This window comes from Saimiri boliviensis, chromosome 17 (genome assembly GCF_048565385.1).
Source record: "Saimiri boliviensis isolate mSaiBol1 chromosome 17, mSaiBol1.pri, whole genome shotgun sequence".
In the NCBI taxonomy this organism is placed as follows: domain Eukaryota; kingdom Metazoa; phylum Chordata; class Mammalia; order Primates; family Cebidae; genus Saimiri; species Saimiri boliviensis.
In genome coordinates, this window is record NC_133465.1 from 39,804,319 (window position 1) to 39,828,209 (window position 23,891).

General features: G+C 42.5%; 1 protein-coding gene and 1 long non-coding RNA gene across 8 annotated transcripts in view; one reads left to right on the forward strand and one right to left on the reverse strand.

Moving 5' to 3' along the window:
• Positions 1 to 23,891, forward strand: part of CA10 (carbonic anhydrase 10) — a 538,401-nt gene that overhangs the window by 479,696 nt on the left and 34,814 nt on the right. The window lies entirely within an intron of this gene.
• The window catches only part of LOC120366890 (uncharacterized), a 39,960-nt gene continuing 17,746 nt past the window's right edge, over positions 1,678 to 23,891 (reverse strand). For 3 of the 6 annotated variants that reach the window (XR_012514628.1, XR_012514630.1, XR_012514626.1), the window contains 3 exons: positions 21,548 to 23,153; positions 14,621 to 20,183; positions 1,678 to 3,351 (listed from right to left, as the gene is read on the reverse strand). This is a non-coding gene — a long non-coding RNA (uncharacterized LOC120366890). The remainder of the gene's footprint in view (positions 3,352 to 14,620; positions 20,184 to 21,547; positions 23,154 to 23,891) is intronic. The other 3 variants (XR_012514627.1, XR_012514629.1, XR_005581413.2) reach the window with 3 other exon arrangements.

The following is a 23,891-nucleotide window of genomic DNA, read 5'->3' on the forward strand; positions in this document are numbered from 1 at the left end:
ATATGTGAAGTAATGCATATGTTAATTAGCTAGATTTAGTCAATCCACAATGTATATGTATTTCAAAACAATGCATTGCACATAATAAATATATTCAATTTCATTTGTCAGTTAAAAATATAAATAAATTTTAAAATAATGCTAAATGAAAGATGAAGGAAGGGAGGGAAAAAAAGAGAAAGAAAAGGCATGTTCTCTGCACCACAGGGCACGTGGAGGCTGGGGACAGCTCAAATTGTAAGGGATGTCAGTCTCTATACTGGAAGTTGTCACTGGCCATCAGCGGGTCACATAAAATAAAAAGCTATCCAGCACAAAGCCAATGTTCTTCTTACTGTGGCATCATTTCCTTATATCTCAATAACCCCATTATCATTTCAAATTATATTTGTCTCAAAGTAGAAATAAGTAGAGGCCAGGCGCGGTGGCTCAAGCCTGTAATCCCAGCACTTTGGGAGGCCGAGGCGGGTAGATCACGAGGTCAAGAGATCGAGACCATCCTGGTCAACATGGTGAAACCCTGTATCTACTAAATATATATATATATATATAATAATTAGCTGGGCATGGTGGCGCGTGCCTGTAATCCCAGCTACTCAGGAGGCTGAGGCAGGAGAATTGCCTGAACCCAGGAAGCAGAGGTTGCAGTGAGCCGAGATCACGCCATTGCACTCTAGCCTGGGTAACAAGAGTGAAACTCCGTCTCAAAAAAAAAAAAGAAAGAAGTAGACATGGATCATCCACTTTCTCCTTTGCCAACTTACGACAAAGATAGTCCATCACATATTTATGTAATCATTCATTCATTCATTCATTCATTCATTCAACATTATTGGGAGCGTTTGATATCATGAAAAAAGAATGGCCCTTGAAACCAAATGGCCCTGGGCTGGAATCCTGACTGCTATGCCACCCCTAGGAGCCTTACATGAAGTTATTTAATCTCTCTAGGCCTTAGGGTTATCATTTGTAAATGGTGATTTTTTAAATCCCTGCTTTGTAAAGTGCTCAGTGTAGTATTTTATATAGCAGATAATAACTGCTGTTATTTTGATTACAAGCTTCCCATATTCCCACAATTCTAGTGGATACTAGGGAGGCCAAAATAAGTGAGCCAGGGTCTCTGTCCATAGGGGGCTCCCTTTCTCTTAGGGAACGCTATGGTTAAGAGCACCACATTGGGAGCTGAAATGCCCAGGTTTTAATCCTGGCTCTCCTGCATGCTTAAACCTCTCTGTGCATCTGTTTCTCCTTATATAAAATGGAGATAAAAATAGTGCTTGCTTCATAGAGTTATTGTAACAATTACGTGAGTCAATATATAGAAGTGTTAATGCCTGGCGTGTAGTGATGGCCAAACAAGTGCTTGGTAGGATTGGGTATGGTAGAAGAGATGGACATGTTAATTTTAATACATAATGATAAGTACTATAATAGAGAAAAGAATATCGGGACAAAGGAGGAAAGAATCAGCTCTTCTAAGGTCAAGAAAGGCATCATAGAGGATAGATACTTGTCCTAGATCTGGAATAAGGAGGAATTCTGCAGGCAGATGGGGAAAGGGATACAATCCAGGCATAGAAGATGGTAAGGCCAAAGTCATGTAGGCATGAAATAGTCCTTAATTAATAATATAAAACAACATTTAATAATAGTTCCAAACACAAATATCATCTCCTAAGAAGTATGAATACTAATACCATTTCTGTGTTACAGCCAAGAAAGGTAAAACTTAGGGGTGTTTAGTGGTTAAACTAGCCAGTCGTGAAAACCATGATTCAGAAAAGATTAGAGCAATGCAGAGGTCTCCAGACTCTTGGAATGTTATTAATCAATTTATTAGTTATCCATTGCTGCATAATTCATTATCCCAAAATGTAATGCCTTAAAAGAATAAAATATTATCTCACACAGTTTCAGGAATCTGGGAGTGGCTTAGCTGGGTAGTTCCAGCTAGGGGTCTTCCAAGAGGTTGCAGTCTGATGTCACCCAAGACTGCAGTCATCTGAAGGCTTGACTGGTGTAGAAGATTCACTTCCAAGGTGGCCTTCTCATGTGGGTGGTGAGTCAGTGCTGGCTGATGGCAGGAGGCCTCAGTTCCTCACCACACACATTTCCGAGTTTTCACATGACATTGCAGCCATATCTCCCCAAAGCAGGTGATCAAGGGAGCATGAGAAGGAAGGTGTGGTGTTTTATAATGTGGCTTTGGAAGTCACACACTGTCATTTACTCAGTATCCTGTTGGTTTTACAGTTCAACTCTATGCAACATGAGAGGAAACCACACAGGAGCATGAATATCAGGGGGCAAGAATCATTAAGGGAGTATTCTTGGAGGCTGGATACCACAATCATAACTCTGTTAGTAAACTACAAACATTATTGGGTTATCGCAGTTTTTATTTTGTTGAGAAAGTTAAAAAAACTCCCAAATAAGTTGTCATACATTATCAATAGCATTTTATAAGAGCAAAGACATTTTAATACCAAAAAAACAAGAAGGAAATGATCTCAAAATATCAGGAAGTTATTTATATTTGATAGAATTGCCATGATCTCTTTCTTATTTCATTTTGGACTGACAAAAACTTTGACCTGCAAAGACTCTGGAAACCACTGGTATAAACCATAGAGCATGGCCACTACAACCTATAAAATCTTAAGCTAGTTTCTTTGGGCCTTGCTTTCTTTCAATGATAAAATTTATTCATTCATTCAGCATATATTTATTGAGCACCTATTATGTACCAGGCTCTATATTAGGCACTGAGAATTTAGCAGTGAACAAAATAGACTAGGTTCCTATTTCATGGAATTTTCATTCTAGTGAGGGCTTGTAGGTAATAAACAAGAAAATACTACATGGTGATAAATGACTAATTGATATTGGATGACTAAGAATGATCTAAAGAGGAGACATTTTTATGGTGTGATCTAAATGACAAGATCCAATGAGCCCTGTAAAGATCAAAGGAAGTACATTTTACACAAATGAAATGGTGCAAAATTCCAAACATGGGAATGAGCCTGATGGATAAGGGATGAATGATACAAAATGAGATCAGAAAAGTTAAGATGGAGAAAGTCATTGAGGGCTTCAGAAATCAGGACAGTGAGCTTGGATTTTGTACTACATGGAATAGAAGGCATTGGAGGTTTTTAAGCAGGGGTGTGATATGACCTGGTTTTAATTTTAAGATTACTTTGGATACAAGAGGGAAAAGGGAGCAAAGAGCCAAATGTAAGCAAAGACTAATTAAAACTTGCAGTATTCCAGGTTGGACTTGATGGTAGAATGATATTGTATGTTTTCCAGTTGGACCTGAAGAGTTTGGTGGAGTAGTTGTACCTAGAGAGAGAAAGAGAAAAAAATTCTAGAATCAGACTTACATTTGGAGCTTGAGCCATCAATGGATGGGGAAGTCTAAAGGTTATCAAGTGTGAAATAGGGTAATAATGAAGTTTGTTTGGTCATATTATGTTTGAAACGCTAATTATACATCCAAGAAAAGAGATTAAATAGTTGGGTGTAGAAGTCCACAGCAATGGTTCTCAAACTTAGCTGTACATTGGAATTACCACAGAGTTAAAACTAATGCCCAGGTCCCATTCCTAGAGATCCTGACTTTGTTAGTCTAGGGTGTAGACATTAAGATTTTTTAAAATATCTTCAAGCTGATTATAATGCATAGGAAACTTTGAGTCCCACTGACTCAGATATCTAAGCTAGGGAGAGGTCAATTGAAGATGTAACTTTGATTATCTTCAGAATATAGGTGATCCTTAAAAGTCACAGGACTGACAGATTCTTTGGTGAGATAGTGAGGCTGAAGAGGAGAAAGCAAAGACCTAAGTCCGAGAGCAACTGTATTAGTCTGTTCTTATGATGCTGATAAATACGTGCCTGAAACTGGGTAATTTATAAATGAAAGAAGTTTAATTGGCTCACAGTTGCACATGGCTGGAGAAGCCTTACAATTATGGCGGAAGGTGAATGAGGATCAAAGCAATGTCTTACATGGTGACAACTAAGAGAGCCTGTGCGGGGGTACTTCCATTTATAAAATCAGCAGATCTCTGCCCCCGGCAACCATGATTCAATTACCTCCACCTGATCCTGCCCTTGACCCATGGGGATTCCTACAATTCAAGGCGAGATTTGGGTGGGAACACAGACAAACCATATTAGCACACTAAACCCTGGGGCACCCCAGATTTGGAGCTTGAGCATTGAACTCAGAATGGGTGTCAGGCCATTTGTATTTCTCTTTGTGGAGTATCAGGTCCCTGTGAGGCAGGAGTTAACTTGATTATTCTCCTCCCTCTGACTTTTCTAGGGTTATTTTCCTACAACAGGGACCAGCCTCTTCAGCCTTCACCTCTGTTGATTGGCTGCTGCTCAAGCCCATTTCTACTCCCTGGTCAGTGTACTGCAAACCAATCCATTTAGCAGCTGTTCCTCCTTCTGATTGTTTGTTCCAAGACATATTATTTTACATTTGTCCGCATTAAACTGCATTTTATCATTCATATCCCAAGTCCTTCAGTGATCTGGGACCCTCAGCATTTGATTGCAAGGCTCAGTGATTTGTCGTGCCTGCAAAAGCCATCATTTGCAGATTTGAAATCCTTCTTGCAGGGCCATTACGTGGGTCATTAGCGTCAATAACACAGAGCAGTTGTACCTGGCAGCTTTGCAGAGGCAGGAGGAGACACAAGGGGCTGGACGTGGGCTTGTTTGTTTTCTTTAGCAGAAGACACAATGACACTCTAGCCCTCCCATCTCCCACTCCTCGCATCTGGGACTTCCTTTCCAGTCCTGATTATGACACTGAGAGAGAGTCTCAAATGATTTAGACTCCAAATCTGAGTCTTCATGCCATCTTCCCATCATTCGTAGCCTCCAGAAATATCAACAATAAACGGTTCATAGTAGCATGCCTCTGGCTATCTCTAATCAAGCTGGATGTGTTTTCAACCATCCCTAGCCTAATTGTAAGGGGTATTTCTGGAGATCAAACATATATTTGTATTTTTAGCATAAGAGTCCTCAGATGGCTATATCTGGTAAACAGTATGTCCCTCCTAACATCCTACAATTTGCCTTTGACCCACATGTGAGACCCAAGAAGGTGTTCAAGTGGGTAATGCCTGACTTTTGCAGTCGGGAATTCAAGGCCAAAGGTGGAGCTAAGAAACAAGAAACCACCCACCCTGCTTTCACCCTCCCCAGGCATCTAGGTATCTCTGCTCCTTTTAATGGCATTTGATTTCATTATTTTCAGCTTACACTTTTTAATATTTTAAGGCATCGTAAATTCTTTTTGGAGGAGTGAGAAATAATCAAATAATCCATTTATTTTCTTCACAAGCACTTAGCACCAGCTCTGGGCCAGGCGGTGGATCTGGATGTCCAGAGGTCATGTAGGCATAGAGAAGTTTCCAGTCTCATAATGAGCAAATTAATAGTAAAGAGAACCATTAAGCTTTAAATGTGTTTTTTTACTTTTGCTTTTCTGAGGCCCATTCCTACATATTCCTTTAGTCTCCAGATGTCCCAGCAATGTAAGCTGTGCCTTTCAACCAGGCCATGGCATATTTTGGGTAGTTACAATGATTTGGGAGGGAGGCTGGCATTTAGTACCTACCAGGCCCTAGGTACCCTGCTATGCTAAGACCCAGCCTCCACTCACATGACAACAGCATCCCACTGATAAACACCAGGAAAGGTGGGGGATCACTGGTTTCCTAGCATAGCAGGGCACACTACCACAAACGTAGTGGCTCAAAACTACACACGTTTATTATCTTATAGTTATGGAGGTCAGAAGCCCAAAGTGGGTTTCACAGAGCTAAGATCCAGGGGTTGGTAGAGCTTCATTCTTTCTGGAGGATGGAGGGCAGACTCCATCTTCAAAGCCAGCAATGGTCAGTTGAGACCTTCTCACACTCAGCACACTCCAACCTCTGGTCCCACATCACATCTCCTCTGCCCTTCTCCTTCCCCTGTTCACTTGGGAAGATCCCTCTGATTACATTGAGCTCTCTTAGATAATCCAGGGTAATCTCCCCCATCTTTTCAAGATCCTTAACTTAATTACATCTGCAAAGTTCTTTTTTTCATGTAAGATGACATTTTCACAGGTTCCGGGGATTAGAACATGAACTTCTTTGAGGACCTAATTATTCAGCCTGCTGCAGGGTGGGACAAGGCTTAGGAGTCTGAAGGTGCTCTGACAGTCTCAGCCACTAGAGAATGATCTAGACAATCCCCAATTATCCTTCCTAAAGTTGTGGTTCTATTAATATTCACTTATCCACATTAATCCAATGGAGCACTGGCTGTCTCATATCAGGAATTTCAGAGAACACACGTGCAGATGCCATCAGAGGGTGGCTTGTCCCAGGGTTTCTTGCATTGACTAGCAGCCTTTGCCAGAGAGCACTTTTCATACTTTATTTCATCAGTCAATAAATGTGAATTCCTTGTTTTCACATCATCCACGCTATGTGAAGCCATCCAAAGGTGAAAAGAAAAGTTCAAAGCTTTACGTATTGCACAAAAAGAAACTGGTTACACAGATAATTGGGGTATCAACTCCATCATGACTGGGTAAGATTAAGACCCCATAGGCAGCTTTACCATTTGCAAAATATTTTCCTGTCCATTATCTCATTCGATCCACCAGTGGATCTGGAGGCAGTCAGAGCAAGTGTGATTTTTTTAAATCACCATTTTACAGATGAAAAAACTGACCAGGAGAGCTTTAGTAACTCACCCAAGGTCACAGAGCTAATCAACTGCACAGCTGTAACTCAGTCCTTGGACTCCAGTTCCAGCGGTCATGTCCTCTCCACCACACTGACTCTCAAAGCTCTAAGGAGCTGATATGCAAAGCAGAGACAAATTTTAAGCCCATCTTGTCTGAGTCTTAATTGGACCTGTCATTTCTAAGGAGGCAGCATGAAGCCATGAAAAGGGTTTAGAATTAAGGGTCAGGCAAAGCCACTTTCCACATCTATATAACTTGGGGTTGATGAATTACAGCTTAATGAAGTGTTTTCCAAACTAGCCTGATCATTAGAAACCCCTGAAGTGATGGTTAAAAATACAGATTTTCATGTTTCCCCCGAGAGTAGGATTCTGTAGGTCCGAGGGAGGGATAAAGACTTCTGGATTTATCATAAGCCTGCCTGGTGGTTCTTATAAGCAGGCAAATTTGGGAAATAACCACCCACAGGATTTTTGTGTGAATTAAATGAAATGATGTATGTATCAAGCACCTGGCCCTGTGCCTGCCACAGGAGTCCTTCATCAACGTCAGCTTTCTTTTCTTTGCCCCACCTTTATCAGGGCCTATTCCATCTTTCCATTTCCTTACATTTGGTTGTTAATGGTAAGCAGACAAGCTTCTGTTTCCAATGCATATACAAAGTTCCAGAATATTCTCATAGAAGAGATGGCCATGGGTAGGCGTGGTAAATGGGATGAAGCCTTTGGGATGGCAGTAAGTGGTCACTTAAAGAATCTGTTGGGTTTATTGGATTCTCTTTATTTTCTGCATTAAATGTACTTCACCATCCCCTTTCACCTTTATCCAGGGAGCAGGAGTATCTAGCCCAATGCATTTATTTTACTTATCTGCTGATTTATAAAATCCACCTTCTGCTTTGAGCCCTGAGTACATTATACTCATACAAACAATAAATCCCATATAATCAATCTTGTCAACCAAACCACATCTCCCGAGATAAATTTAGCCTCCTCACGGTGGCAAGGGGAACTTTGATTTTGCCAGCAAGTTCAGTTTGTGCCTTGGTCCAACTCTCAGATTAAACATGCACATAAATCTACCTGGCCTCCCATCTTATCAGTGTGGCTGCCCAACCACATGTTTTTTAGAAACCCAGTGGCAGACTCTGCCTGGGAAAGGAATGGCTGCTTGAGGGCCAGAGTTTCAAGAGTCTTCTTCCCCAGGTGGGGCTCTGCAAAAAAAAAAAATGTTGTCCCCCACCTAGAGAACAGGGGCCATGTCTTATTTCTATCTAGTCCCCAGGATCGAATGCAGTGCATGGCATTAAGGGAAGACATGGTATATTGTTGTATTTACAGATTTATGGTCAAAATTTTTGCTAAGACAAAAATCAAAGCAACCCTGCATTTCTCTCTTCCTCTCAAGTAGTCACAAATCAGAAAGTCACATACCTCATGTTCTCATGTCTAAGTGGAACCTAAATAATATGTATCCATGGACGTAGAGTATGGACTTATCGACATTGGAGACTCAGAAGGGTACCAAGGGGAGGGATGAGAAATTCTCTGATGGCTACAATGTATGTTATTTGGGTGATGGTTACACTAAAAGCTCATACTCACCACCACACAATATATCCATGTGACAGAACTGTAGTTGTACCCCTTACATTTGTATACAAAGATAAACAGCCACAACTTTTCTCTCACCTTAAACAAGTGGTCTCGATCGAGGACAATACTGCCTTCCAGGGGACATTTGGCAATGTCTAGAGACAGTTTGGGTTATCATGTCTGGGGGTTCTACTGGCATCTCTAGTGGGTAGAGGTCAGGGGTACTATCAGACATCTTACAAATGTACAGAGTACCCCCCACAACAAAAAATTATCCAGCCCAAACTGTGAACAGTGCCGAGGTTGAGAAGCTATGCCTTACATCAACCAATACCACAGGTGGCTAAAATTGATTCCCCTCTAGTTTTCCCACCTGCTATTCTAATACCAGTAGCAGAACTGATGGCATCAGAAAATCAGTTCATGTTCATTGAGGCAAAGAGAGAAGGAAACTCATTCACAGAGCACCACTAGGGGCCCCAATAGTGTGCTAAGCCTGCCGCACAGATTATCTCAATCAATACTTAAAACAATCTATTACCATACCCATTTTGCAGATCAGAAAATAAGAAAATTTAAAATAATTTGCCCAGGTCTCCCCAGCTAGAAAGAGACAAAACTGAAATCATACCCAGCTCTTTCTGATTGCAGATTAAGTTTGGAAGACTGGTTGTGAATAATGGTCATTGACCTTTACCCATCATGCAAATCTTATATTTCATAGGCACTATAAATATCCCTTACAATATAGATTCTCTTTGGATTTGTGCACTACCCTGTCATTCTGGCTCTCCTGGAATGCGGGGGGGAAATCGAAGTCTTTTGGTCTCACTGCCAGGCAATAGCATCAATCCGCCTTCTTGCTTGGTCTCCACCACTGTCCAAGGGGGTTTCATTCCCTTCATCCAAGACTTTTTATTTCTCAACATATGGTCATTCCACACCATGGAAGAGTCCTCAGCCTGAGTGTGTTATTGAGGGTGCTGTTGACATTCAGGAGAGGACATGTGACCTTGCCCAGTATCCCACTGCAAATCCTTTAGCGTTCTTGACCCCTGGGCAGCAAATATTAGGAGATGTCCTCTAAGTATTATGACAACCCAGACATTTTCAAACACTCTCTGGGGAGCAGGGTGTGGGATTGTCACTCCCCAACTTTGAGAACCACTGGGTTCCAAATGCTCAACCAGAAATCCACTGATATACCTGGGTTTCATTATTGCTCACAGATACACATGTAGTCCACCATCCACTTGCCCAGTTGGTTTTATCTTCCAGAGCTGGGAAACAGAGTTTCTTTGTGTCAGATCATTTCTTTTCCCCATTCAGAGGGGAGCTAGCAGTCTGGACAGCAACCTGGCTTGTTCAGGGTTTAGACACTGAGATCGGCAGTCATGTCACCTGCTTTGCTTACTTCCAAGCCTGTGCATTCACTAGATTTCCTTCCTCCCCAAAGGCTGCCACTCAGATCTTACCCACTGGCCAACCTACTCAGATGCTCTTTCTTCATGAAGTCTCCCCTGATGAATCTAAATGATCTTTTCCTCTCTCCTGAAATCCCGTATTACTTTATACCAGGCATAGGCTTTTTTTTTTTCCTGTAAAGGGCCAGATAGTAAATGTTAGGCTTTGTGGGCCATATGGTCTCAGTTGCAACTACTCACCTCTGCCTTTGTAGTAGGAAAGCAGTCATAGACAATATGCAAACAAATAGGGGTGACTGTTGCAATGAAACAATGCTGACATTTGAATTTTATGTAATTTTCAGTTGTCATGAAACAGCCTTCTTCATTTGTTTTGGTTTTTTTCCCAGCCATTTAAAATGTATTACCATCCTTAGTTCATAGGCCATACAAAAATAGGACGTGGCCTGCAGGCTGTTTGCTGAATCTGTTGTACAGCATCACCTTTTTACTGTGGATATCACATTCTAACCCCTCAGACCAGGACCACAGGCTTCACCTCAGTACTCTTACAAAGTCTCAGACCCTGCCCCAGACATAATGAATCCAAATCTGCATTTTAACAAGATTGCCAGAGGATTCATGTGTACAGTGCAGTCTGACATGCAATGTTGTGGTTTACTGTACACTTGTGTCCATGTCCCCCACCCCCATCAATAAATGGTAAACTCTTTGAGGGTAAAGAATGACTACTATACAAGTAAGAAATGCAATTGCTTTGGAGCACGAAGGAATGAATGAATGAATGGAGAAAGCTTAAATCTACAGGCAGTCCTTGTCCTTCTTTCCTTTCATTCTATTATTAGTCTCTCCCAAAAGCTTAGTTTCCTATTTGCTGGCTAATCCATTAGGGAAGGAGAGGGCTTACTGTACCTAATGCTTTCTTTGCTAATTAAGATAAAGAGAGACAGGAACTTGGAGGAGACTTCAGATCATCCCAAATTGTTTAATGGAGAAGAACTGCCAATTTTATGCTCCTGGATCTGTCTCTCAGGAGAACTCACCTGCATCCTTCTCCTTCACATTTTTCTCTTGACTGCATTAAACCGTTGCTATGGCCCTGCCTTACAGGTTCACCTGTCTTAGAAGCAACTGAGTTATCAATAACTTTCATAGTTCCCGATTTTTGCCTGAAATCCCTGGACCAGCAAGGCCAAGTTAATGACCACATGCACTTACTGGAGGGCTGCTTATTCTTCATCTGAGTTCCCCACGTGGACTGAGGGATTTAAAGTTACAGCCAGAAGCAACAGAAATAAATTTTTTTTTAAATACTTTGCTTTTCAGGAATAACTAAATCAGTTATTCAGGCTCAGCCTTTCATCTTTTATTGTTCTGTAAACATATATATATTTTTTAATTAGTTTTTTCATTTTATTTTTTATACATGTATTTTATTGCACTTTAGGTTCTGGGGTACATGTGAAGAACATGGAAGATTGTTGCATAGGTACATACATGGCAATGTGGTTTGCTGCCTTCCTCCCTTCACCTATATCTGGCATTTCACCACCCCCACCCCTGCAATTCCCCACCGCAGCCCCCAGTGTGTGATGCTCCCCTCCCTATGTCCATGTGTTCTCATTGTTCAACACCTGCCTATGAGTGAGAACATGCAGTGTTTGATTTTCTGTTCTTGTGTCAGTTTGCTGAGAATGATGGTTTCCAGGTTCATCCATGTCCCTATAAAGGACATGAACTCATCGTTTTTTATGACTGCATAGTATTCCATGGTGTATATGTGCCATATTTTCCCTCTCCAGTCTATCATCAGTGAGCATTTGGGTTGGTTCCAAGTCCTTGCTATTGTAAACAGTACTGCAATGAACATTCGTGTGCATGTGTCCTTATGATAGAATGATTTATAATCCTTTGGATATATACCCAGTAATGGGATTGCTGGGTCAAATGGAATTTCTATTTCTAGGTCCTTGAGGAATTGCCACACTGTCTTCCACAATGGTTGAATTAATTTACACTCCCACAAACAGTGTAAAAGTGTTCCTATTTCTACACATCCTCTCCAGCATCTGTTGTCTCCAGATTTTTTAATGATTGCCATTCTAACTGGTGTGAGATGGTATCTCATTGTAGTTTTGATTTGCGTTTCTCTAATGACCAGTGATGATGAACATTTTTTTATGTTTGTTGGCCTCATGTATGTCTGTTCATATCCTTTGAATGGGCTTGTTTTTTTTTCTTGTAAATGTTTTAGTTCTTTGTAGATTCTGGACATTAGCCCTTTGTCAGATGGGTAGATTACAAAAAATGTTTTCCCATTCTGTTGGTTGCTGGCTCACGCTAATGATTGTTTCTTTTGCTGTGCAGAAGCTCTGGAGTTTAATTAGGTCCCATTTGTCTATTTTGGCTTTTGTTGCCATTGCTTTTGGTGTCCTAGTCATGAAGTCCTTTCCTATGCCTATGTCCTGAATGGTTTTGCCTAGATTTTCTTCTAGGGTTTTTACGGTGTTAGGTCTTATGTTTAAGTCGTTAATCCATCTGGAGTTAGTTTAGTAGCCATTTTAAAGTAAACAATTTAATGGCACTTAGCAGTCATTATGTTGTACAACCACCTTTATCTAGTTCCATCACTCCAAAAGGAAACTCCATTATCTATTAAAGTCACTCCCATTTCTCCCTTCCCTAGCTTCTGGCAACCTGTCTTTATAGATTTACCTGTTCTAGAGTTTGCAATATTATTATAAAGTATGTGAGCACTTTTTTGTCTGGTTTCTTTCACATAGCATGGTTCCAAGGTTCATCCGCATTGTAGCATGTATCGTAATTTCTTCCTTTTCATGGCAAGATAATACTCCATTGCATGGGTATACCACGATTTGTCCATTCATTCACTGATGGACATTTGGGTTGTTTCTACCTTTTGGCTATTGTGAACAATGCTGCTATGAACATGGGTGTACAGTGTTCCGTTTGGGTACCTACTTTCACTTGGTGGTATCAAGGGTATATACCTAGGATTGGCATTAGTGGGTGATATGGTAATTATATATTTAACTTTTTGAAGCACCTACCAAATTGTTTTCTCCGTTTTTTAACTAAGCACTTAACTTGTACCATGCACTGAGTTGAAGACTTCACAGAATAGTGCACTTGGATGACGAACATCTAGAGCCAAGAGGAGACAAAGGGCCAAAGTAGTGAAGTCGTCATTAGGAATCTGTGACAGTACTCTCTTGCTCCACCCTGTCTCCCTCTTTTTATGCACATATTTTTTAATTATCAGCAATAATTAATTACAGTAATTAATAACCACTTACGTTAGTTCATTCTCACATTGCTATAAAGAAATGCTTGGGACTGGGTACATTATAAGAAAAGAGGTTTCATTGGCTCATGGTTCTGCAGGCTTTACAGGAAGCATTCTGGCATTTGCTTCTAGAGGGGCCTCAGGGAACTTCCAATCATAGCAGAAGACAAAGCAGGAGCAGGTATTTTCATATAGCAGGAGGTACTACACACTTTTAAACAAGAAGATCTCATGATAAGTCAGTATCAAAAGAACAGCCCCCAGTGGATGGTGCTAAACCATCATGAGAACTCCGCCCAAATGATCCAGTGACCTCCAACATTGGGTATCACAGTTGAACATCGGGTTTGGGTCTCTGTTGCCACCCAAATCTCATCACAACCATTTATTGAGCAAATATTATTCCACATAATAGATATGATTAACCCATTTTGCAGGCTCAAGTAGCAGAATCAGAATTCATTTGACACCAAAATGTATGTTCTTTCAACACCCTACTACATTGCCACTTCTTGACAGCAGAAACAGGGAAGGCTTAAAACAAACCCCAAATATCAAATCGAGGCTGCTCTTGGCCATCAGGAAGCCACAGAGTGCTACTCTGTGGCTGTGGACTCTGTGGTAGACCCATCATCACATATACAGGCTGGCCTGGGTGGTAAAGAAGAGCACAGTCTCAGGATTACTAAGACGACGCTGGATTATTTCCGCTGTGACAAATTAAGAGCCCCCTGGCATGACATGGAACTGAGGTGACTCTGCCTGGAATGATAGGGTTTTACAGTTAGTTGTAAGTGAGGTGGATGCACATAACTTGCTAAAAATAGGGAGTGTTGCATATGATTCACTGTCTTTAAATTCGAGCAGATTCAAAGCTATCTCCAAAGCAGTATCTGTCGCTCACTTTGCAGCCAATAGTGTTTCTGATGTGAGAGCAACAGGGATAACAACATTGCACCGACATCTATCTCGGAGCTTCTCAATCTTGAGTAATCATCAGAACCACCTAGAGGGCTTCTTAAAAACAGATTCCTAGACCTCACCCCCAGAAATCCTGGTGCAGTGGGTCTGGGCAGGGCACCAGATTCTGCAGGTCTAACATGCTCTCAGGTGATGCCACTCATAGCAGATAATCAGAGTGGGGTAGAGAAGGAAAAGTGAGCAAGAGGGACAACTGTGACAGATTCCCAAAGATGAACTACTCAGGCCCTCTGGTCTCCTCCTGGCTCTAGATGTTCACTCTCCAAGTACACTATCTTGTGAATTCTTCAACTCAGGGCCTGGCACTCATAAGTGCTCCATTTTAAAATATAGGAAAACAATTAGTGGTTCCTCAAAAAGTTGAACATAAACTTATCATATAACCCAGCAATCCCAGTCCTAGGTATATACCCAAAAGAACTGAAAAGAGCTACTCAAACTAAAACTTGTACACACATGATCACAGACTCCACTTTAAGTAGCACTAGCCAATCTTATTTGTGCAAAGACTCCCAATAACCAGCCATTGCTGACTTACCATTAATACTCAGGACATTGCAAGCATCACAGCACTTCATGCCCCTACAGGATATGTGTAGATGCTTCTCAAAAGCAGAGTATTTCCATGGGAGTGTCTCTCACTCTCTTGCATGTGTCCAAGTAAGAGAAAATTTTATTAGGTTAGTATAAAGGTAATTGCTAATAGAACCTAATAGAACCACTGATTCAGAGAATTGGAAGGTTTTTTTTTTTTTTTTTTTTTTTTTGTGAGATGCAGTTTTGCTATTCACCCAGTCTGGAGTACAGTGGTGCAATCTCAGCTCACTGCAACCTCCGTCCCCAGGGTTCAAGCAATTCTCCTGCCTCAGTCTCCTGAATAACTGGAATTACAGATATCTGCCACCACACCTGGCTAATTTTTGTTTTTTTGAGGCAGAGTCTCGCTCTGTCACCAAGGCTGGAGTGCAGTGGCATGATCTCAACTCACTGCAACCTCAGCCTCCGCAGTAGCTGGGACTGCAGGTGTGTGCTACCACACCTGGCTAATTTTTGTATTTTTAGTAGAGATGGGGTTTGGCCAGGGTGTTCTTGAACTCCTGACCTTAGGTGATCCACCCGCCTCAGCCTCCCAAAGTGCTAGGATTACAGGCATGAGCCACTATGCCCAGCTGCTAATTGGTAATTTTAAAGGGCATAAATGGCATTCACATTGCTCAGGCCACAGAATAATGATAATTATGCTAATTACTCCTCCAAACCTCATGGCAGTTTGGGGGAACTATGGTTTTCTCTCCACCAGCCACCTCCATGGGCAATGTCCTCTGCAAAACTATGCTTTCTTACCTCCTTACCTCTTCAGAACTTATCTCTTACAAAGGAGCGCACAGCCTCTGGCGATGGTTCTGTTTATTTAGGGCAACCAGGGGCAACAGGCTGTGTGCTAAAGATGAAACAGGAGCTGTGTTAATTTCATGTTAATGACAGCAGAGCAATTTTCTTACAGGAAATAACTGGTTACCTTAATCATTTTAAGTAGTTATTAGCAGCAACCTAAAAAGGATGGCTATGCTTATCACAATACACGCACAAAGGAAATGAAGACATGAATAACAAGACCTTAAACAGACTTCTGGCATCTTCCTTCTGGGTGGTATTAAATGATATTAATCTTTTTAACTGACTTCTATCCTGAGTCCACAGCCATGTGATAAAATGTTAAGTGAACTGCTGGAAATAGAGGTGGTCCCCCCCCAGATTTATTGTGCCAATTTACCAGCGGTGGAAGAACACACCACTGAGAAAAGCCAGAGAAAGAGTGACAGGTAGATGTATGGATTAATTAATATAATGCAGATAATAGCATCTTTTCCAATATTAATACTTCTTCAGAGGCCGCTCTATATATGTCTCTGGGAAAGAAAAAAGCTAGAATATATTTTTTGTTGTTTCATCCCATCCCCCCTCCCTTGCAAGATAACAATGAGAGTTAAGAAATGAATAAAACTCAGACAACTTTATCCAGGCCACAGCCACACAATAAAAAAGAAAAAGTAACCACACAAGAAGAATAAAGTGCTCATTCAAGGGTTTTACAGTTTTAAGACATGTCAAGTAATTTTTTTCCTAAGTAAGAGGACTGTTTTTCTTGCCTGAGGTGGTTGTGCTTGTGAAAGGAATCAGCTGGATCAATTCAGGAAAAACCATATACATCGACAAAGTATATTTAATGCATATGATGTGTCAGGAGCTGTGCTAGGTCCTGGGGAAATAATTTCTACAAACCACTGTCCGGCCCTCAAACAATTCTCTTTTTACCTGGGAGATGCCCTATACACAAATAATTGCAATATGGAGCAGTTGAGGCCTTAATAAAGGTTATTTTGTGGGCGTGATGGTGGCAGAGAGGCATGCATGAGCATCTCTAGCTGCAGAGTGAAGCCTGAGCAGGGTTTTGAAGGACGAGTAAGAGTTTCCCAGATGAACCTGGAGGGAAGGACATTCTAGGAGGAGGGGAAGGTGTGTTTACAGATACGGATGTGCAAACAGCCAAGTCCAACCAGGAAGATGATGCAGTAGCTTGGCTGGCCAGTGTATGTGGGCTGGGCAGGAAGGTGAATGGTGAGGCTGGAGGTCATGGAGGGCCTTTCAGGTTGGATAAAAGAGCCTGGACATTTGCCAGAGGAACCTAAGGTGCCACCGAAGGATTTCCTATGCAGGGAAGTGAACTGTTTAGACCTAGAGGCATCACAATGGCTATGGAGAGACCGGCTTGGAGAGACATAAGGTTGGAAGCAGCAAGGCCAGTTAGGAAATGATGCAATAATAAGGTAAGATGACTTGAGGCCCTGGGCCTAACGAGGACAGCAATATTTGCAAGAACCGTGAAGCATATTACAAAAATCCACAGAACTTCGTGACTAATGAGCTCTCACGAATAAGGAAGACAAAAGAGTCTCTGTAGGCGCTCAAGTCTATAAATGTAGCACTGGGAGGATGATGGCCATGTTAGAGGGGATGCAGGAGGAGGAGGCAGCGATTTGGAGTGGAGTTCGAGGTGGCAGGATAATGAGCTTGACTGGGAATAGGCTATTTGAAGTACAGTATTCCCACTGAGTGCTCATAAGTCCTTCTTGCACAGACACAATGATTCACCACAGCCAGCTGAGGTAGCTGCATGGATTACCTGGGGCCATCCCTTGTCTCTAGCATCTGGGACATCAAGGTTCCTGCTTACCAAATGCCAAAGGAAAATGAACACAAGAGAAGATCCAGGGCTGGCCGGGACAAGGGGCTTCATTTTCTCATCACTGCTCAACCCAGCTGTGAATTCATGGACCAAGAAAGCAAAGAATTGCCCTTGCCTGAAACCATCCAATGTGATAGCCATTAAGACCACAAGACTGTTCAGCTCAGACCAACAGCAGAGGTGCACATTTTGTCTCAGCCAAGACAGAGTCAAGAGCGTCCGTTTCTTGGGTATGCCTTGGAATAAACTACGTTGGCGGAGTTCTTCCAGGTTTTCCCTCCTGCAAAGCCACTGGCGCTCCCTCCCCACTAGAAAGCAGCCAGATCTCTGGGAACTCATTTTAACTAGTCTGGGAGAAGACTGGGCTGGCAGGGTGAGGGATCTAGGCTGGTAGAATTCATTTCTGTTCAATTCAGCTCCCCTGGGCAAATGGCATGGGAATCAAGAAATGAGCTTTTTCTGAATTTCTGAAGCCCTTCCTGGGGCACTGGGGAGTACTCTGAAAATACTGCAGGCTCTCTCTGCAGTTCACTTTCATTCTGGTTTCCGGTTAAGAGCCAGGCTCTAATATTAGGCTCCTGGGGTCCAATTTCTAGCTCTTCAACTTACTGGGTAAACTACTTAACCTCTAAGGTTTGGTCCCCCGGCCCCCACCACTCTGCAAAATAAGCATGATGAAAACGTTATTACCTAACCCCATAGGGGATTCCTTAGGAGGATCAAATAACATAATGCTTATAAAACACCAAGTACAATGCATTGGGGTTGTACCCAATAAATGTTATCTGTATTACTGTACTAACTTAGGCCAACTGATCCCAACCCAGGTACTAGTTATTCATTTGCAAAACAGCGACTAACCCATGGACTGCTAGTGAACTTTATAGCTCTGGCATGCTGTGTTCCTGTATGCACTGGGCATCGAGCCATCTTCGTGGTGGTGATGGCAGCAGTAGTACTGCTTGTGTCCGTGTGTGTGTCTGTGTGTATTTTGGAGAAGAGGTAATAAGAAATGTGGGAATATAAATAAGATTCTTGAGTGCCTATTGTGTGTCTGGTGGATACTAGGTGTTTTACATGCATTAACTTACGTAATCCTTACAACAACTAGGGAAATAGCTAGTATTATCTCCGCCTTAAAGATGAAGTTCAGAGAGGTTAAGTCAATGCCCTAAGTCACAGTTATTAAGTGGCGGCAAGGCTGGGTTAGATTTCTAACTCTTCTTACTACTCACAGGCTATGGAGGAACTGCTACACGCACAAAAGGTATCATTTAAAGCACAGTCAGGTCCACGTTTTAATGTTACAAGAATTCAGGAGGAGGAAGAGAGCAAATTTATATAGGAAAATCCAGGAGGCCAGTATGGAGGAGACAGCAATTTAGGAGGGGCTTTCCACTAATAGAATTACAGCCAAAACAATGGCCATTCTGGATGGAGACAAACCACTTGGACAAAGACCCAAATGTGTGAAACTGTGGGGCATGTTCAGGAGGCATCAAAGAGCCCCTTCAATGACAGGTACATGCTGTGGAGGAGATGAGAGAAGGCTGGAAAAGTCAGAATTGAGCTGTGGACAACGCTGAGAGACAGCTCAAGGCAGGGAGCCCTGAAGGTGGGAAGGAGACAGCGTGAACAGCTGTGAAGAGCCAAAGACTGTTTCCCAATCAGAACCTGCAGGGGAGGGTTAATGCCGTGTCTGGGGTAGCTCCTACCTAGAAGACAGAACCGAAGACTTACAGCTGACAGATACACCAAGCCACCTGCGCCTGTTTCTCCACAACTGGCATGAAGCAAAACACTCACTACAAGAATGCAAGGGGACTTCCTTCCACAGGAACTCATTTATTTAGCCACCCACTAAGCCTGAGTGACAATCCCAAGTCCCAGAGCACTTCCACCCATTGGAGGCCAAGTAACTTAGTACTTAACATTCTATCTTTGGCATCAGGTACAAGCTCTTCTTCTATTAATAACTGTGTGACTTGGACACATTACTTAACATCTCTAAGCCTCGGTTTCCTTAACTCTAAATTGGAGGTGATAAGGTTCTCATACGTGGAGATTTTGTGAGGATTAAATGAAATAACGCATGACAACTGGCTAGCACAGCCTGGCTCACATTATAGCCCAATAATGTTTGCTAGTGTTCACCAGCTGTGTTTTTACTCCTTATGAATATAAGAGATAAATGCCTGGAAACTTGGGGAAGTATGGATGATCCAGATAAAGCCAGAGAAAGAGCTGGAATGCAGCTCAGGAGTCACTGAACCCCTCAGCCAGGGCCCAGCAAGAGATGAATTCCCCAGGTTCACACGTAACTTGGTGTACCAGAGATTCCAGGAAAAAAAAAAGAATGTGGACCCAAACGATCAGAGAAGCTCCTCCCAATCTCTGGTGAGAAGGGGCTGCTTCTGTGGCCCACAAACCAGGTCTAACATGCGTCTCTGCCTTTTACTAACCAAGTGACTTCAAGCAAGTTATTTATTTCACCTCCCCCACCTCAGTTTCCCCATCTGCTAAATGGGGACAGTAATCTCTGCCTGTACATATGTTGTGAGAACTGAATGAGATGACTTCTGTAGGGCATTTAGGACACTGAAAGCACGTGGGAAACTCTCCTTAAATGGTAGCTACCGTAACTCTTCTAAATGAAGGTCAGGCAAGATAAGATGGGCAGACAAGAGTAGGGAGGTGTATGACTCCACTTTCACGCTGCTTATGCAGACATACCTGAGACTGGGTAATTTATAAAGGAAAGGGGTTTAATTGACTCACAGTTCCACGTTGCTAGGGAGGCCTCACAGTCATGGTGGAAGGTGAAGGAAGGCCAAAGGGACATCATACATGGCAGCTGGTAAAGAGAGAGAATGAGAACCAAGTGAAAGGGATTTCCTCTGATAATATCAAAACTCATGAGACTTATTCACCATCATGAGAACAGTATGGGAGAAACCACCCCCATGATTCAATTAACTCCCACCAGATCCCTCCCACAACACGTGGGAATTATGGGAGCTACAATTCAAGATGAGATTTGGGTGGGGACACAGCCGAACTATATCGGGGGGGTGGGGGGTACACCAGACAAAATCAGCAGCTTGACCAAATCTACACATAGAAAATAGACAGTTTGGGAATCAAAGACCAGGATTCAAGTCTAGATATGTTGATAAACAACTAAGTGACTGAGTCCTCAGTTCCTCCTGTCTGAAAGACAGTTTCAAAGCACCCCGGTTTAATTCATAGAAGGGCTATAGTTTGGGTTCAGAAAGAAAGTAGGCAGGCAGACACATTGTAAATTAGAAAGCTCTGCCTGCAAGAGCTGGTTTTTTTCTCTCTGAGAACTGCTTGAGGCCAAGACTGAGTCTCCATCTTGAAATTACCCCTCCCTGGTATAGCAGCTGGCATGGCATGGGTGCCACCACTCTGTGGATGGGAACCATGTCCCCACTCACCCTTGGGAATGCCTCATACTCTGGATACTCAAGGGGTGAAGACCTTCCCCTCTAGCTGACCTGGTTCTACTGGAAACAGCCTTTGCCCTGGCAAAAGACAGAGGTCCTAAAGGGAGCCATGGTATTTGGCGGTAAAGCCTTTGCTGACTGGCTGGGCCTGGGTTACAAGGATAGGGAAGAAAGAATGAAAAATGGAATCTGCCCCAGAGAGATTGGGACCAGTGGTTTCCAAGTAAAGCCACAGTGCTCTCACATACACAGAGATACACTTGGAATGGATACTGAAGTCTTAATATAGACTGCCCACATGCCTGTTCCCAAGTGCTGTCAGCAAAATGCTGTCTCCGTTTCCCTCCCAGAGTATATTTTGGAAGCTTAGGACAAGGGCACCATCTGGACTTCCCTGCAGTACATTGAGAGTAATTTGGCTTTCCCTCCTCCTGTCTCCTTTCCCCACTCTCACCCCCAACTCACCTTTCAGTCACAGGACCAAAGATCCTTCTATAAAACAAAATCCACTAGGAAAGAACCAGCTGCATCCACCACGGAAGTGACACTGAATGACCACACAGGGTGCAGCAGGAAGGATGTTACAACCCACGGTCATTTTTTTGTTGGACCCCTAAGACACTGCAGCCTTCATGAAGATGCTCAGCAGGAATGTGTAGCACAAGAACATACCATTCTTTCAATTTACCGAAAAGGAAACTGACTTTCCTAGCCACAGCCCTCCATCTGGGCAGGACGCATACATACATACCATGAGGGCTGTCCTCAAATGCGTAGCGGGTATTTGGGATTGACATCCTGATGGAAGTACTGCAAGCAGTTAGTGGGAGTGATGCAAAGGTTCAAAGGCCCTACAAGCATGGGACGGTCACACACACTGAGGACTTGTTCAAACCCCACTGTTCACTGGTCTCTAGTAAAACTGGGGAATAGGGGGAGAGCTGGATGCTGAGATTTAACTTGCAAAGGTCCTTTCATCAGCGTTCATAATTCCTTCTTCAATGTGGTGTGTCCCTGTGGCGCCCTCCCTCCTACATGGCATGTAAGAGCCTGTAAAACAGGTATCATTGTCCTCTAGCATTTGGCTTCATTTCAAATTGCAGCAACAGGTGGGAATCAATGTGGCCAATCCTGGATTGTTCAAATTAGTTCCTGAATCAATGCTTTTGTACTTTTCCACATAAAATACGGGGACTTTCTTGGTATGTGATATTTCTTGCCATTTATTTTCCAGTAATTGGATGAAATGTGTCTTGTTTCTTGGAATAAACTAATACTTTTCTGTATTCACCCAAAGTGGTTTTGTGCTCATTACTCATCTTTTGTAATCTTCTTGGATGCTTTCCCCAATTTTTCAGAAGTCTGCGTTGGGATCTCCTATTCCCTGCAATCTGAAATGATACGTCATTTTCTTATTTGCTTTTTTATTAAGAAAATAAATCACTAAATAATTTGTGGTGCCTTGTATAGTTAAAATATTAATACTCAGGCAGATACTCAAATTACTTTTGTCAAGTCCTGGCATATGAGAGACGTTATTAAATTTGGGTGATTTGATTCCAGAGTTAGGAATGCCTGGCTCGCCAAGAACCTAGGCAGGCTCTGGAAGGGCAGGAATAGGGGAAAGTTGGCAGGCAGTTGACAGTGTCATGTCTGGAAGAATCAGATGCCACAGTGAAGAAATATGCTATATGGCCAGGCATGGGGGCTCATGCCTATAATTCCAGTGCTTTGAGAGGCCGAGATGGATGGATCACCTGAGGTCAGGAGACCAGCCTGGCCAACATGGTGAAACTCCATCTCTACTAAAAATACAAAAATTAGCCAGGCAGGGTGGTGTGCACCTGGATTCCTAGCTACTCGGGAAGCTGAGGCAGGAAGAGTTGCTGAACACAGAAGGTGAAGGTTGCAGTGAGCTGAAATCACACCATTGCACTCCAGCCTCTGCAACAAGAACAAAACTCCATCTCAGAAAGAGAGAAAGAAAAGAAAAGAAAATGTGGTATAGTAAAGGGTCACTTCTCTCTAGAGTTTTCAACTGAGTGTTGGAAACAAAGCTGCTGTCATCACCATTCCTTACTCCTGCACGTATACCCACTTCTCCATCTTCAAACGTGAGATGACTTTCCACTCTTCTTAGGATAAAGGCAATATTCTTACCAGGGTCTCCAAGACTGAATGTGATCTGTTCTTACCTTTTTCTCCTGGGTCAGTTTACCTCATTCCCCTTTCCTTCTGGGCTTCAGCCTCTTCCTCTTACACGTGGTCTTCCATGATGCTATGGGACATTTGTACGTGTGCCCCCTACTGCCTCAAAAGTCTTCCCTCTTCTCATCTCCTCATGCCCAGCACAGTGCCTGGCAAAGGGAAACACGTAAAGGTTTGTTGGAAGAATAAATGAGTGAAGGTCTGGGTTGCAGTTCTCAGGTTTGGGATATTTAGTTTCGTTTGAATTTGGTTCAATTTGACCTAAACACAATCAAATGGAGAAACCAGAAGTCACAAAGTGGCTGCCAGGAGGCCCTGGGACTAAGCTGCACGTTTATATTTTTTGGCCATGGTCCTTGCCTAGCCTTCTTCTCTGTCGATGCAACCAGCCTGGTCCCACAGTCAGCCATTCGCAACTCCGGGCGTAAACATGCTGCCTACTGAAACTTTTGTTTAAATATTTGGTTTCAATTCTATGTACCACATAGAATTGTCACCTACCACATAGCAACATTTCTGTCAAAGACAGGCTGCCTATGTGACAATGGCCCCCTAAGGTTACAATACCATATTTTGATGGAGCCTTTTTCTATGTTTAGATACACAAACGCTCACCACTGTGTGCAATAAAATTGCCTGTGGTATTCAGTACAGTAAAATGCTGTGCAGGCTTGTAGCCTAGGAGCCATAGGTTATACCACGTACCATCTAGGTTTACATGAGTACACTCTATGATGTTCACACAATGACAAAATCACCTAATAACGCATTTCTCAGAATGCGTCCTGGTCATTAAGGAACGTATGACTGTAACGTAGTTGACTTTGATGGAAATTTAGGAGGCAACATCCGATATTTTCCACCAATGTTTTATAAGAATCGCAAAA